General features: G+C 41.1%; 3 non-coding genes across 3 annotated transcripts; all 3 read left to right on the top strand.

Moving 5' to 3' along the window:
- The first annotated feature begins 485 nt into the window (after positions 1–485).
- trnak-uuu (transfer RNA lysine (anticodon UUU)) lies at positions 486–558 on the top strand. Its single transcript has one exon. It is a non-coding gene; the product is annotated as a tRNA-Lys (tRNA).
- A 2436-nt stretch (positions 559–2994) lies between these two features.
- On the top strand, positions 2995–3066 carry trnat-cgu (transfer RNA threonine (anticodon CGU)). The gene has a single exon. It is a non-coding gene; the product is annotated as a tRNA-Thr (tRNA).
- A 4236-nt stretch (positions 3067–7302) lies between these two features.
- trnai-uau (transfer RNA isoleucine (anticodon UAU)) lies at positions 7303–7396 on the top strand. Its single transcript has 2 exons — positions 7303–7340; positions 7361–7396. It is a non-coding gene; the product is annotated as a tRNA-Ile (tRNA).
- The last annotated feature ends 6227 nt before the right edge of the window (positions 7397–13623 follow it).

Raw genomic sequence — 13623 nt, 5'->3', positions numbered from 1 at the left:
TGCAAGGTGTTAAGAAATAGAATTTCTAAAAGACAGGCTCCCTAAGCTTAACATCAAGGCTGTTTTCTCTACAGAAATGCTCTTTAAATTTCAGCACTGTTGCAACTCCCTTTATAAAGGGTGTGCACACGTATACAACCAAGGCATTGAAATATTTTTTTTAATTATTGTTCCAAAAAACGTTCCATTTGTTTTCTTTTTAATGTTGTTGATTAAAAGATTTTATTAAATGAGAAAAAAATCTGAATGTGAAAAAAGGTCAAAATGCTATTGAAAAAAATCAGTAATGTGAGGAAAGATGGATTGTGAGAGCCCCTTAACTACCCATGTAATGCTGTATTTCTCACTCATTCTACTGGGAGTGGTGCCGTCGCTTCATGATAAAGTCTGCCAGTGGTCATTCCAGACGGGTCAGGTATGACTGCTCTTCGGCACAAGAGACACGTGACTTGCGAGGATCCCGACAGTGTCAACTTTCTTTCAGAGCCCGGATAGCTCAGTCGGTAGAGCATCAGACTTTTAATCTGAGGGCCCAGGGATCAAGTCCCTGTTCGGGCAGTCGTGCTGTTCTTAAGTATGTTGTGAATGTCATTCTAAATAGTCTTTTATCTTTCACTCTTCTAGCTGTACTGTGGTTATTTTAAATGTCCATTACTTGTATTTACAGTAGTGTATTTAGTGTTTCATTTCACAAACCGAAAACGTTCAAGTAGATCTTGTCACTCTACTCCACGTAATCATCTAAATTAAATCACAGTAGAGTACAGAACACGCAGTGAGGAGCTCACACAGTGAGTACTCTTGAATACGACAAGAGGAAAGGCACACTGCACATCTGCAGAACATCACGTCCGAGTTTACAGTGACAGCAGAGGTTGGAAGCGAAGTAGTTTTTATTACTCGCTCGCTGAACGATCTCTCAAGAAACCTCGGTTGAGATTTAACGGGTGTCTAATAATCACGTTCAAAAAGGTGACGATACTTTTTTTTAACTAGGTAGCCTTAATGGCAACACGGTGTGAGTAGATCTTAAAGCAGCTGCAGACAGAGTACCCGTAATGGCAACACATTTCTGCTTTGAGTTCGGCTTTTCTTATTTCTTCTGCAGAACCAGTGGTATCGGAATATACTGATCCGCATAAGAAGCGCTTTCGGGTTCTGATCATTTTTATTGAGCGCTGCTCTAAGTACCACAGGCAAGATGGCTGGTGGTCTAAGGCGTTGCGTTCAGGTCGCAGTTAACCCTGGAGACGTTTGTTAAAATCTCACTTCTAATAAAGAGGTCTTTCTCGTTAGAGTAGAAACGATAGAAGCCTTAAGCGGGAAAAAAATCACAACATCTCGCATTTCACGTGTTTAATGTTAACTGTCTCAGTGGTTGCCTCGGTGATTGATGGCTCTTCTCCCTCGCAGGGTAACGGCAAACTTCTTCAGAGATGGAGTCTCCCACGCACGGCTTTTCTTTATCAAGAGCTGAGACAACAGAAACAGACTTCCAACTGACATGAATTACTTCTTGAGCGTTTATGACCGTCTTTAAAAGCTGAGAGCAGGTGAAAAAGTCTTTGGAAATGAGGCAATGACTGCTGACAGTAAACAGAGCTGACGCTCAGCTGCAGATAAGCGCTCCTCGTTAGCATAGTGCTGAGTACCCCCGCTTGTTGCGCGGGAGACTGGGGTACGTTTCTGTGACAGGGCGCTAGTTAAATTTTTTAACAACCTGAGTTCACTTAAAAAGTGTGTACTGTGTACTACGTTTCGGACTAGTTACGGCGGTAGAATATGGAGATCATCTCCAGCTTTGAGCTCAACTGCAACAAGAAGTCATGCTAAATGTAGTATAGTGAGTAGACATCGCGAGACAACAGAACGAGAGAGTAGAAGGCAGGAATATATGGTGTCAGGGCGTGATCTGTGTAGTTAATAAAATAGTTAAAATAATATGAAAACGTTTCTTTATTAAGATACACAACATTTATGGCGACGAGACATGAGTGGTTAACGGACTCAAAGCGAGCAGAACACTGCAGATTTTAGTTCTCTTGCTGGTAGGAACGAACTTTTGAATTTTCGGACTTTTCGTTTAGCTTGCGCCATGGAAGATATGGCAGCCGCGCCGAGAAGCTTTGCTTATGCCCAGCTTTTTCCACCGCTTCTACTGAACCTCGGAGCCCCGGATTTGTATACGGAATACAAGATATGGATGGAGTCGTACAGATTTTTTTTTAAATAGCCAGTGGATCTACAGAAGCTCAGGATGCCGTGAGACGTGCTACACTACTGCACTGTATCGGGGCTCCTGTGCAGTGGATTTTCGCCAACCTCCCTGGAGAAAAAGACTGTAGCTGCCTTAGACGCTTACTTTACACCGCGGAGAAATGTGGTTTTGGAACGGCATAAATTTAGGCAGAGAACTTAGTTTCAGGACGAATCTGTTGATGCTTTTGTGACTGCACTAAGAGAACTGGCTAAATCTTGTGACTTTGGAGTATTGGAAACTGACATGTTAAGAGATCAACTTGTGGAAAAATGTGCACATAAGAGACTATAAATTGCTGCAGGAGGAAGGGCTGACTTTAGAAAGAGCTCTTACAGTCGCTAGAATTCATGAAGCAGCTCAAGCAGAATCAAGAATGCTTTCTGACCACAGCGACAAAGTGACACTGAACGGGGCGCTCGCTCAAACTTTACAAACAAAAGCCGAGCAGCAGGACGCAGTCATGCTAGAGAAATAGAAGAACAGGGGACGGCTGACATTACATGTTACAGGTGCGGACTAACAATGGTCAAAGCAGATGAATGCGGAGCGTGAACAGCAAAATGTCTACACTGCAAGAAAACAGGACATTGTGCACATGTCTGCAGAACATCACGTCCGAGTTTAAGGACAAGTATCCCTTTTATTGTTGTTGCTGCCTCCGGTTTACATTTGGCGATGTAAACCAGATTCAGAAAAAAATAATTTCAACAACCTTATTCCCATGCTTACTCGAAGGCGCGGTGGCCAAGTGGTAAGGCGTCGGTCTCGTAAACCGAAGAGCGTGGGTTCAAGCCCCACCTGTGCCAGTTTCACTTGGCATCGCTTTCCTTTAGTTTCAAAGGTAAAAAAACTCGCAATGTAGGGATCTCAATAGTAAGAGATCATAACTGTCGCAAGTGATTAGTATTCTTGCATATCGTGCCTTGTTTTTTAGTCGACAAAGCTTGTTTCTCTTCACACCCATCTTCTGAATGATCGCCTCAGCATTGGGAAGGAACGTGCGCTTGGTACAGCCCCCGACTCCATGGTCTGATCACAAACAGATCAGGTGAGCTGTCAATCCAGGTTGGAAGTAACGTTCGAAAGCACTAAAAATCTGACTTAGGAACGAGAAGACCGTGTTTTTTTAAACGAGTAAACGATAAAATAATATACTGCCTGCAAGACTATATCAAGTTCAAGTTCAAAGTTCAAGTTTATTGTCATTATACTCATACACAGGTATATGGTATAACGAAATGCTATTTAGCTAGCTCTCGGACATAAGTAGTACAAAGAAAAAAACACAACAACAATACCATTGTATAACAAAAGAAAGACAGAGACAACAGCCGATGTCCAAAAAACAACAGGCAGCGTGCAAAACAACAAAAATGTAACAGGTTATGTGCAAAAACACGCATCAAAATAATGAAATAAAGGGATAGAAATGATGGGGAGTGAGCTTTTGACATGTATGGTAGAGGTAGATTTTCAATGTGTGTTTGGGTTTTTGGTAAGAAAGAAGGCACTGTGAGGTTCAGATCATAGGTGAGAGGTCAGGTGAGAGTGAGAGAGGCTGGGAGTTTAATAGTTTGATAGTGCGGGGGTAAAAACTGTTTCTGAGTCTAGTAGTCCGGACCGGAATGCTCCGGTACCGTTTTCCATGTCATGCTAAACGCCACAAATTGTGTTTGTCCAGTCGTATCAATCGTCCTAAAATTACGGAAAATCGGATGCGACTGGTGCAGGCAGCATCTATTTCTTCAGGATAGTCGAGCGGTTTAAAACAGCAAATTCACAGCTTCGTGTCCTTTAAGCTTTGTGTTTCACTCTCCAAATAGAGGCACGGGTTCAAATCCCAGTCCCGACAATCAGGCGTTTTACCCTGTCTTTTTTACCTGCCTTTACACTGTTTCAGTCTTCTTGTGCTCGCTGACAATCACAGTACGAGGAAAACGGAGACACTGTTTGGCAAAAACATAACGGACAGAAAAAAGCTTCGTAAACACGTGAATGTGATTAGCAGCAGTAAGGTATGTATTCAAATGTTTAAGGCTGATTTATAACAGCAGCAGAAGAAAGGTGCAGCCTTTGTGAGAATTCGCGGGTTTTTATGCTGCTTGGACTTCTTTCAAGCCTATGAAGTGACCCCCGTTTTATTTTCATTTTCAAACTTCAGAACCGAATAACAAAGAGGTTTCATGAGTGACAGCATTCCGTTCCAAATACCGTTTCCACGATGTATTCAGCGACGGTTATGAAATATTTTAGTGCTGGCTCAAATGCGAGGAATTTCAGAAAAACCTGGAAAAGCAACGCTTGCAGTAAATGACAAATGTAATGCGTGTAGTCAGCATGAACAGAACAACGCAATGCTCTGTAAAAACGATCTGAAGCCGCAATTACTCTTTTATCTCGGGCAGTTCATTCCGATACGTTTCCGCAGAATAAATGAAATGCCGAGCTCCAAACATGTTGTTGCCATTATTGTTACTCCTGCTGCTGTAGTTTTAAGCTTTAATCAGTGGGTATGTAATGTTGTAAAGGGGCTGGACTACTTTGTTCAGTCCAAATTCCACTATGTGAATTTATGCTTTTTTAATATAAGCATTAACAATACAATGCGTGCTAAAAAACCCTTACTTATTAGCTTAAGAAACGGCAGTGTTTTGACAAAGTGTGGTATTCGAACAGAAAATGCTGAAGTGTTTAATACTTGCTTGTGAGCAGATCTCCCTCGATTTAGACAAACTCTTGTTCGGCTGATGATTTCAGATCAAAATCTGAATCAAGTGGAAAGAAAGCTGAATTACACTGGGTACTGGGTATCACTGTTACGCCATCAGGTCATGCTAGGAGGATTGGGGGGATGAAATTGACACAGAGGGACCCAATGTGGGGGCTGAACCCACAGTTCTGAGATTAAGAGATTCTTGCTCTATGGACTGCTCCTATATAACTCTTGTGCTCCAGCAGTAATGTTTCTGGGTGTGGATGAACATGACATTATAGACTGACAGCAGGAACACGTGGCCCACAGGCAGTGACAGTTTCGCTATATTTGGCTGCAGTCTATTGTGTTGAGAGCAGCATTAACTTTCCTGCAGAGATGGGAGTGCCTTTAATACAGCTCTTTCAATCGGACAGAGTAACAGGAACTGACCTAAAGTTTCGGCTGTGGATCCATCTCCACATGGGGGACAGTAAAATAGCGATGAAGTAATGTTTCTGGGTGTGGATGAACATGACATAATAGACTGCCAGCAGGAACACGTGGCCCACAGGCAGTGACAGTATCGCTATATTTGGCTGCAGTATATTGTGTTGAGAGCAGCAATAACTTTCCTGCAGAGATGGGAGTGCCTTTAATACAGCTCTTTCAATCGGACAGAGTAACAGGAACTGACCTAAAGTTTCAGCTGTGGATCTATCTCCACATGGGGGAAAGAGACAGTAAAATTGCGATGAAGAAACAGAAAGATTTGTGCTCGCTGCAAAGTAGGAAAGAGGTGGTCAGACACATGAAACAGCTTGGTGATAATTTGCAGTGACAATTTTATGTTATTTAGTACATGGATTTCTCTTCATGTTCCTTAAGATGTGTAATTTGTATGTTGGTTGTATGAGAACAGTTTCTCCTAAAGTCCTGTCAATTGACAGTGGAGAGCTAGCTGGTGCACATCTTCAAGAAGACTCTCTTTAAGGCGATTACAAGTTTCTCGAACAAATTTGTGTCATATTTTTAAAATAGTTTAGCTAATGAGCAACGAGAGTACAAATAAATTCTCCCACCCTCCATTTGAAGATAAAACTCCATGTGCGAGTCAAAGTTTCCTTGAAGCTACTGACGTTCGTCATTATTGGACATTCCCGATGATATTGACTAAGAAGCTCAATTTTTACATGTTGTAGTTCAACATGTGCAAAACATTCGTATCCCCTGCAAATATCGGCAAGGTCAGTGATATTCTCAACAATTTGTGCCATTGCAATTCGTGCGATTGGTGCCATACTTTTTCGAAATGTATACTGACATGCCAGGATCAGAGGGTCATATTTAAAAAACTGGTGCATTAAAATTTCTTGTACTTCAGGATTTTGATAGTCTGTTACATTGTCTTTCACACGTTGGTGTCAGAACTGTGAGACATTTTCATAATCGGGGGGAAGGCCGTAGCAATAAGCAGAAAGTGCAGTCACCTTTTCCCAGTGTAAGTCCGTGTTGTGGTGAGTTTTTAAAATTGGTTTGCGATTTTCTGAAATATATTCCATACAAAAATATAATTTGGACAGTCGCTATTTATTTGGATATTCCTTTTCAGTGAAGATGTCTACAGTATTCCAGCCGGATTAGTACTGATCGAAGAGAGCCATCTACAGGCGAAAGGCGACATAACATCACAGCAGCACCATTTCAGGTGGAACGAAAAACACGCATAAGAAGCTGGCGAATAAGAAGCCAACTTAAGCCTCGTAGCAGACCCTTGGAGGCACGCTCAAAATAATCATCTTTCCAAGTACTTAAGAGTCATATTTAGATCGCTTTACTGCAATTTTATGTGATTGATGGGAGATGTGAAGCCATCGAGCCTGTACTGCACTTTCACATTGAAACTGAAGCCATTTCTCATGCTTTCTCTCAGTTTCGGGGCTGCAATTGAGTGTAAAGGAGGCGACTTGAAATTGAAACGTGTAATCACCTTACAGAGGGTCTTCACGACGGGGTGCGTCAGCTAGTTCTCCATTATTGTCAGTTTACTGGACTTCTGAAGAAACCTATCTACAGCGAAGATACAAACTGCACAGTTTAAGGCACATGAAGAGAAATCTGTTTGCTGCTTGACTCAAAAAATGTCGATACAAATAATCTGCCAGGCTGATTTACTTGTCTGACCACCTCCCTCAGTTCCCCTTTGCTGTTAGCACAATTCTTTCAGTTTCTTTTCTTGTATTTTCCTTGCTATTTTAGTGTTCCCCATGTATAGATGGATCCACAACCGAAACCGTTTTCACCCTTGATTTCTGCAGCGTCAGTCTGTATGAGGAGCACGACTTGCACAGCTCCAGTGGCGCAATCGGTCAGCGCGCGGTACTTATACAGCAGTGCACAGCGGAGGCATGCCGAGGTTGTGAGTTCAAGCCTCACCTGGAGCAGTGTCTTTAGCTACTGAGAGCAACTGTCGAGTTTAGATACTGTTAGGTATTTGATGGAGATAAATTAACATCAAACGAACAAGTAAAGATTTATTTCGAGTCACAATCAAAGAAGGCTCCACAGCTGAAACGTTGTGTTTACTTCTATTTTCAGCATGGAAAACCCACGCATGCTGTGATGCAGCTCCCTACTTAAATTTCTATCAGCTGTGTACCTCCAGTTGACCTGTACACAAATATATGAGAGAGGTCTACTGAGACAAGAGGAGCACTGAAGACTTGATAAAGCTCTCGCATTAGATTCTGTGTTTATGTTGTTCCCCAGATTTGTTTTTAATGTTCTTTTTCTTTTGAAGTTGTTGTGTTTGGTTTTTTTTCTGATTGGTAGCTACAACGGGTCAGTTGCAACAAACTGGCTGCTGAAATTTGTCAGCAGCTCTGTAGCAAACCTGTTCTCAATTGCAACAAACCTAAAATAACAGCTGCTCCCCATTAGATGTTACTAAAGTAGGAGACTAAGCAGACGAAGTGGAACAATAGATTACATTGGAACTGTCCTGAATGTAGTGGAAATAATATCGTCATTAAGTAATGAACAATTGCTTTCCAGACACTACAATTATTCACAAGGAATTTTATCAATACTTATTTTATTAATAAAAGTGTAATATCTTAATAATCAACTTTAATGTTATCTTTATTAGTAGCTGTATTACAGGTAATGCATGCACAGACTTTATTATACTATAATGAATTTTCAGATATCCCGGGGAGAGAACTGAAATGAAGGAAATACATATTTAAAAGGGGTGTAAGTCTTAAATGTGTTCTGTCACATAGGGGTGTTAATTGAATATATTTGTTGTAATATTATTTGACTCTACACTTGTGTTTCTCAGGAGACAGCATTAATATTGGGGATTTGCGGATACAGATAATAAGTTGTACTATACAGGCAAATGTATGGTTACCTTAATGAAAAAAAACTCTTATCATTACCCTTTTCAACATTATTATTTAAGACAGTCTTTCAGAACAGTATTCTCATATTAGTGGCTATAGTCTAATGATAATGGTGGTGAAACAGGCGAAATGTGCGGAAAGAATTGGAGATGGAACAGGAGACTCATCCAGTCGATAGAAAGCTTGGGTAGGACTGCACAAACACCGTGCCAGTGCTTAGTAGCGTCATTTAAAAATAATACGTGGTTTAACAATATCAACTGCTCTTCTGTGAGCTCAGCTCCACTACTAGTAATACATTGCCCAAATTTTCAAATTAGATACATGTGTTTTCTACGTGTATGTAATTGGTACTTTTTTGTTTTAACTGATTTAAAATATAATGTTTATAAAACAGACAAAGGGTTTATGTGTCGCGCTGAAATTCACACACAAGTAAGGAAAGATATCGCGCTTAGGAAGAAATCCAGAGTGGAGACGCCGGCGATTGAAAACAACCACATACAGCCTGTATGTGCTCTACCACTGAACGAAACTTCCGACAACTACTGTATCTTTATCTGCAGCACTTTCTTTTAGGAAGAGTGAGGAGTCTACAAGCCTAGAAAATAAGACAACTAAGTGAACGACAAATTTTCACTTTTTGATTAAAGAACATAAAAAACACCTTTCTTCCAGCCAAATTCAAACCAGAGAACAAAGAGTTCCCAGCTGTTTCCACTATATTCCTCCGCTCTTACAACTGAGTTATCGAAAACACAGGAAGCCCACCTTTTGTCTTACATAAAGCACAATGTAGTGCAGCGGTCCTATTTATTTAAAACCCAGTTCGAAATCAAATCTCATTCCCATAGTCCTGTTTAGTTTGAATTTAAGCAGTTGTAGCAGCAATGCTTGGTAATAAGACAGAATTAAGCATTGCTGTGCTTTCCTTAATGAGGCCCCATCTCACTCTCCATCTCTGTGGTTCAGCCACAGAGAAAGTATTCATGCAGGCTGATTTAAGATGTTTTCTTTTGATAAGGGACAGCTCCCAAACGGGGATGCACTTAGATAAGCCTGGCTATCATGATCAATGGTCATCCATTGGCGCCTATCTGTCTAGGGAGTGCCAAATGGACATCTGGACTGCATTCCTAAGTGTCAGGAGTATGTGACTCGTATCTCACCTTGATCAACCAATTAGAGACTGGCAGGGTGTGGTAACACCATGTGGGTCTCCAATGCCCGCCAAACTCTCAACCAATCAGAACACATCTGTGTCTTGGTCAAAAAGGGAGCGCAAGCTCAGATCAGGGCTCTCCTTGGCCATTTTCGCGCATCCTCAGAGACAATCACGTGACAAAGGCTGTTGTCTGCAAAGGGACTTGGACTTTGTTCTAAGCGCGGGGCCGAGGATCCCGTACGTACTCAGAATTCTACCAACGTGAACGCTCCGCTTAATCAACGGCAGCCCACAGTTGGACCCTCGTCGACAACCTGAATAGCTTATTCAGAAGCAGCGCTGGACCGGGAACGAACCAGCTTCTTCCTGGGCAAAAGAGTGACTTGTGAGGACTAGCCGTCACACTGCATAGAGTGCATAGTGCATAGAGACTTTCTACTAGCCAGCCGGACTGCTGGTAGATCCCCTCGGAGCAACGACTGCCCTGCGCGCCGCAGTCAGATTCCTCCGCCCGTCCTACTCCGAGCTGCACCTCGACTGGTTGGCCAGTAGCCAGAGGACGCCGGGACAACGCCCATTGGACAACCGCTGGGACCGAGGCTGCAACAGAGCCTGTCAGCTGGTTTGGTGTTCGTGCCGGGAAATTCCAAATCAATACACAGTGGATAAGTAAACCCCATGTTCTACATTGCGTCTCGAGAATTCAATTGTACCTCAACACAAGTTGTTATCAATTTAATTCGTGAGTAATGTATTTACTTCCGAGTTTAGAGTAACAGTGGGTAATAAACTGATTAGCGATTTGGTAACCGAACGATATATATTGACATATATTCTCTGTTGTGTATCTCTTTGTGTTTGCATCTCTTCGAGATTATATACTTTGTATATTGATAACCCTCACAGTAAGGTCTGCTGCTCGTATCCAGGCAGACTAGTATATGTTTGGTGCACAATTTATATGAATAAATGTATCTCGTGTATTGAACCCGTGTGTGTGCGTTGTTAGTTGTTCTGACGATTGATTTTCTAAAAACCACAACGAACAACCTCGTGATTACTGCTACAATTAATAATTGTCTCAGTAAACCCATCAAACCTCTACACTTGTATAGTATAATTTATTATCTGTACCCGCAAATCCCCAATATTACTGCTGTCTCCTGAGAAACACAAGTGTAGAGTCAAATCATATGAAATAATACAACAAATCTATTCAATTAACACCCAGATGTGACAGAACACTTTTAAGACTTTAAGACCCCTTTAAATAAGTATTTCCTTAATTTTAGTTCTCTTCCCTCCATGGGATACCTGAAAATTCACTATAGCATAATAAAGGCTGTGCATGCATTACCTGTAATACAGCTACTAATAAAGATAACATTAAAGTTGATTATTAAGAAATCACGCTTTTATTAATAAAATATGTTTTGATAAAAGAAGTCTTAATAGAACCTAGGTAAATCCCTGTAGTAGTCTAACACCTACAAAAAAGAAAAAAAAAAAACAGAACAACTTCAAAACAAAGAGAAAAAGAACATTAAAAACAAATCTGGGTAACAACAAAAACACAGAAAAGTGAGTGGTTTTTCAAGTCTTTGGTACTCCATCGTGCTCCTCTCGTTTCAATAGACCTCTCTCATATATTTGTGTATAGGTCTGCTGGAGGTCCATTGCTGATGGTAATTTAAGTAGGGAGCTGTGTCAGCATGTGTGGACTGCATAGGAACAAGTAAAATTTTATTCCATGCTGAAAAGAGAAGCAAACAACGTTTGAGCTTTGGAGCCTTCTTCAGGTCTGACAAGGAACAAACCTTTACTTGTTCCTTTCATGTTAATTTAGACCTGATCTCCAGCAAATACTTAACAGGACCTAAACTGGTCAGTTAGTTTAAATAGTTGAAAATATAGGCCACACTGCTCCAGGTGAGGCTTGAACTCAATCTCAGCATGAGTTTGATCGCACCACTGGAGCTGCAGAAGTATTTTTTTACACAGACTAATGCAATTGCAATTAGTCACGAAACAAACGAGAACTGCAGCTGTACACTTGAGACAGGACGCTACTGTATTAATTTTGTTTAACACTCCAGTCGAACAAGCCGACATGTCACTATTGCTAAATCATTACAAAAGACGCCAACTAATGACCAGTTTTATTTTTAACAGAACTTTACTGAAAGTTAAACTTATAAAACTACCTGAGCAAATAAATACAACAATTATTGTTCCTCTGACCTCAGTATTTCTTTTTTTAAATTAATACATTTATTTATCCACAGTGTGCCTTGTGCTTACTTTTCAGAACTCTCTCTCCTGTGTCAGTAGGAGCTTACATTTCAAGTTAAGTTCTTTAATCAGTTCCAATATCTTCCTTTCAAAGTAGGGAAGAGCAAGCTGGCATGTTGTTTTGCCTGTGGTTATTCTTTATGACTATATCTTCTGACACCTGTGCACAATCCTACAACATTACAAGAGAAGCACTATAACAGGAGTCATAAAAATGCAAGAAGCCACTTTGAACAATCTTTCGGAATTGTAAAACAACTAACGCTTTGCTTGGCTGTCATTTGGTTTGTATACCAGTCCATCAAGAGCCAGCACCATCATCATCAGGTCATGTGCAGTCCTACACAACCTTGCGATTGACTGGGATAAGCTACCTTTTCCATCTCCATGGCATGCAGCACACTCTGGCTGTTTCAACACAGTCATTATTGGACCACAGTGCACTGTCTCTTCTGTCCTGTGGCTATCATAATCACTTTTAAGAAGCCAAGTTTTTTTCTTTAACATATGCTTGGGTGCCACCCATTTCCTTATTATCCCTGCTTTCCACTGATAACCACAAATACAGAGACCCATCACAATAAAATACTTAGCAAATCTATTCAGTTGACTCCCAAATTTTATAGAACATATTAAAGGCTCCCACTCCATTTATATAACCATTTGCTCTGTTCTGTTCTCTTCACTCCCTAGCATATCTTAAAACTCACAGCTACTAGTAATGATTGACATTAAACATAAATAGCAAATGACACTTCTGTAAATACACACATTAATAAACTTCATTATTAATAAATATGGTATGAGTGTAAAGCAATTTTAATTAATATTCCAATACATTTCCAAGCAACAGATTATTTCCACTATATTTGGGAGCCTTCTAATGCAATCCTGCGTTACACCTAGTACGGTACTAAGCCATATGAAGACATAATTTAAATTAGTCCGCTACTTTAGTTACTCTGGAGTGCTGCAGTTGTTACTTTGTTTTCATTGCAATTGAGAACAGGTTTAGCTCGGCACTGCGTACTAAGCACAGCAGCAAAGTTTGTTGCAATTGGACTTAAGGTGGAGCACAAGTTTAGACGGCATCTGCGTTCTAAGCACGGGTTGAACTCCTGTTAGTATGCTACTTTCAGTTCGAATGAAGGTCTGAATGAAGCTTAAGCAGAGCCAACCCATTGCTTTTATAACTTCCATTAATCTCCACCCATCTTCCCTCGCTCACTTTTGATCTTTCTAAGCCAAGCATTTAACTGGAGTTCAGCCCAATGATACTGCTGAGAACCAGAGAAAAAATATATATATATTGTAACGCCCTCGCCTGGTGGTGAGGAGGAAGCGCCCCTAGGCGTGCATAGTACCGCTGGGCATGCTGGGAGTTGTAGACGGGGAGAGTCTGAGGGTCAGCACGATGACCAGTGGCTGACCCTACCTGTGTAAATAATGTCCTAGTAGTTCTAGTGGCCTGTGTAGTCCTGTAAAAGTATAGTGTGTTGTTAGGTAATTACCACCCTAAAGATGTGTACGTGTTCTGTCAGTCTCCTCATGTGCATGTATATGCTGTGTTTGGTTTTGTGGTTGTTAAAGAATAAAGCTATTGCTGGTTTGTTAATCGTGTCTCCACTGGTACTTTGTTCTGAGAAAAACCTGTAAACGCTACATTGGTGTCAGAAGCGGGCAGGATGGACAAATCTTGGCAGACATTAGCCGATTCTGTCAAGTGCTGTCTGACTCTAAAAGAGACAGAACCCATCGGCAGCGCACATAGGGAGCCTGAGCAACTCCTGGGTGCAACAGGTGGCCA

The sequence above is a fragment of the Lepisosteus platostomus genome, chromosome 5 (genome assembly GCF_059453375.1).
Source record: "Lepisosteus platostomus isolate fLepPlt1 chromosome 5, fLepPlt1.hap1, whole genome shotgun sequence".
NCBI classification, from domain to species: domain Eukaryota; kingdom Metazoa; phylum Chordata; class Actinopteri; order Semionotiformes; family Lepisosteidae; genus Lepisosteus; species Lepisosteus platostomus.
This window is presented reverse-complemented; position numbering and strand designations above follow the sequence as displayed.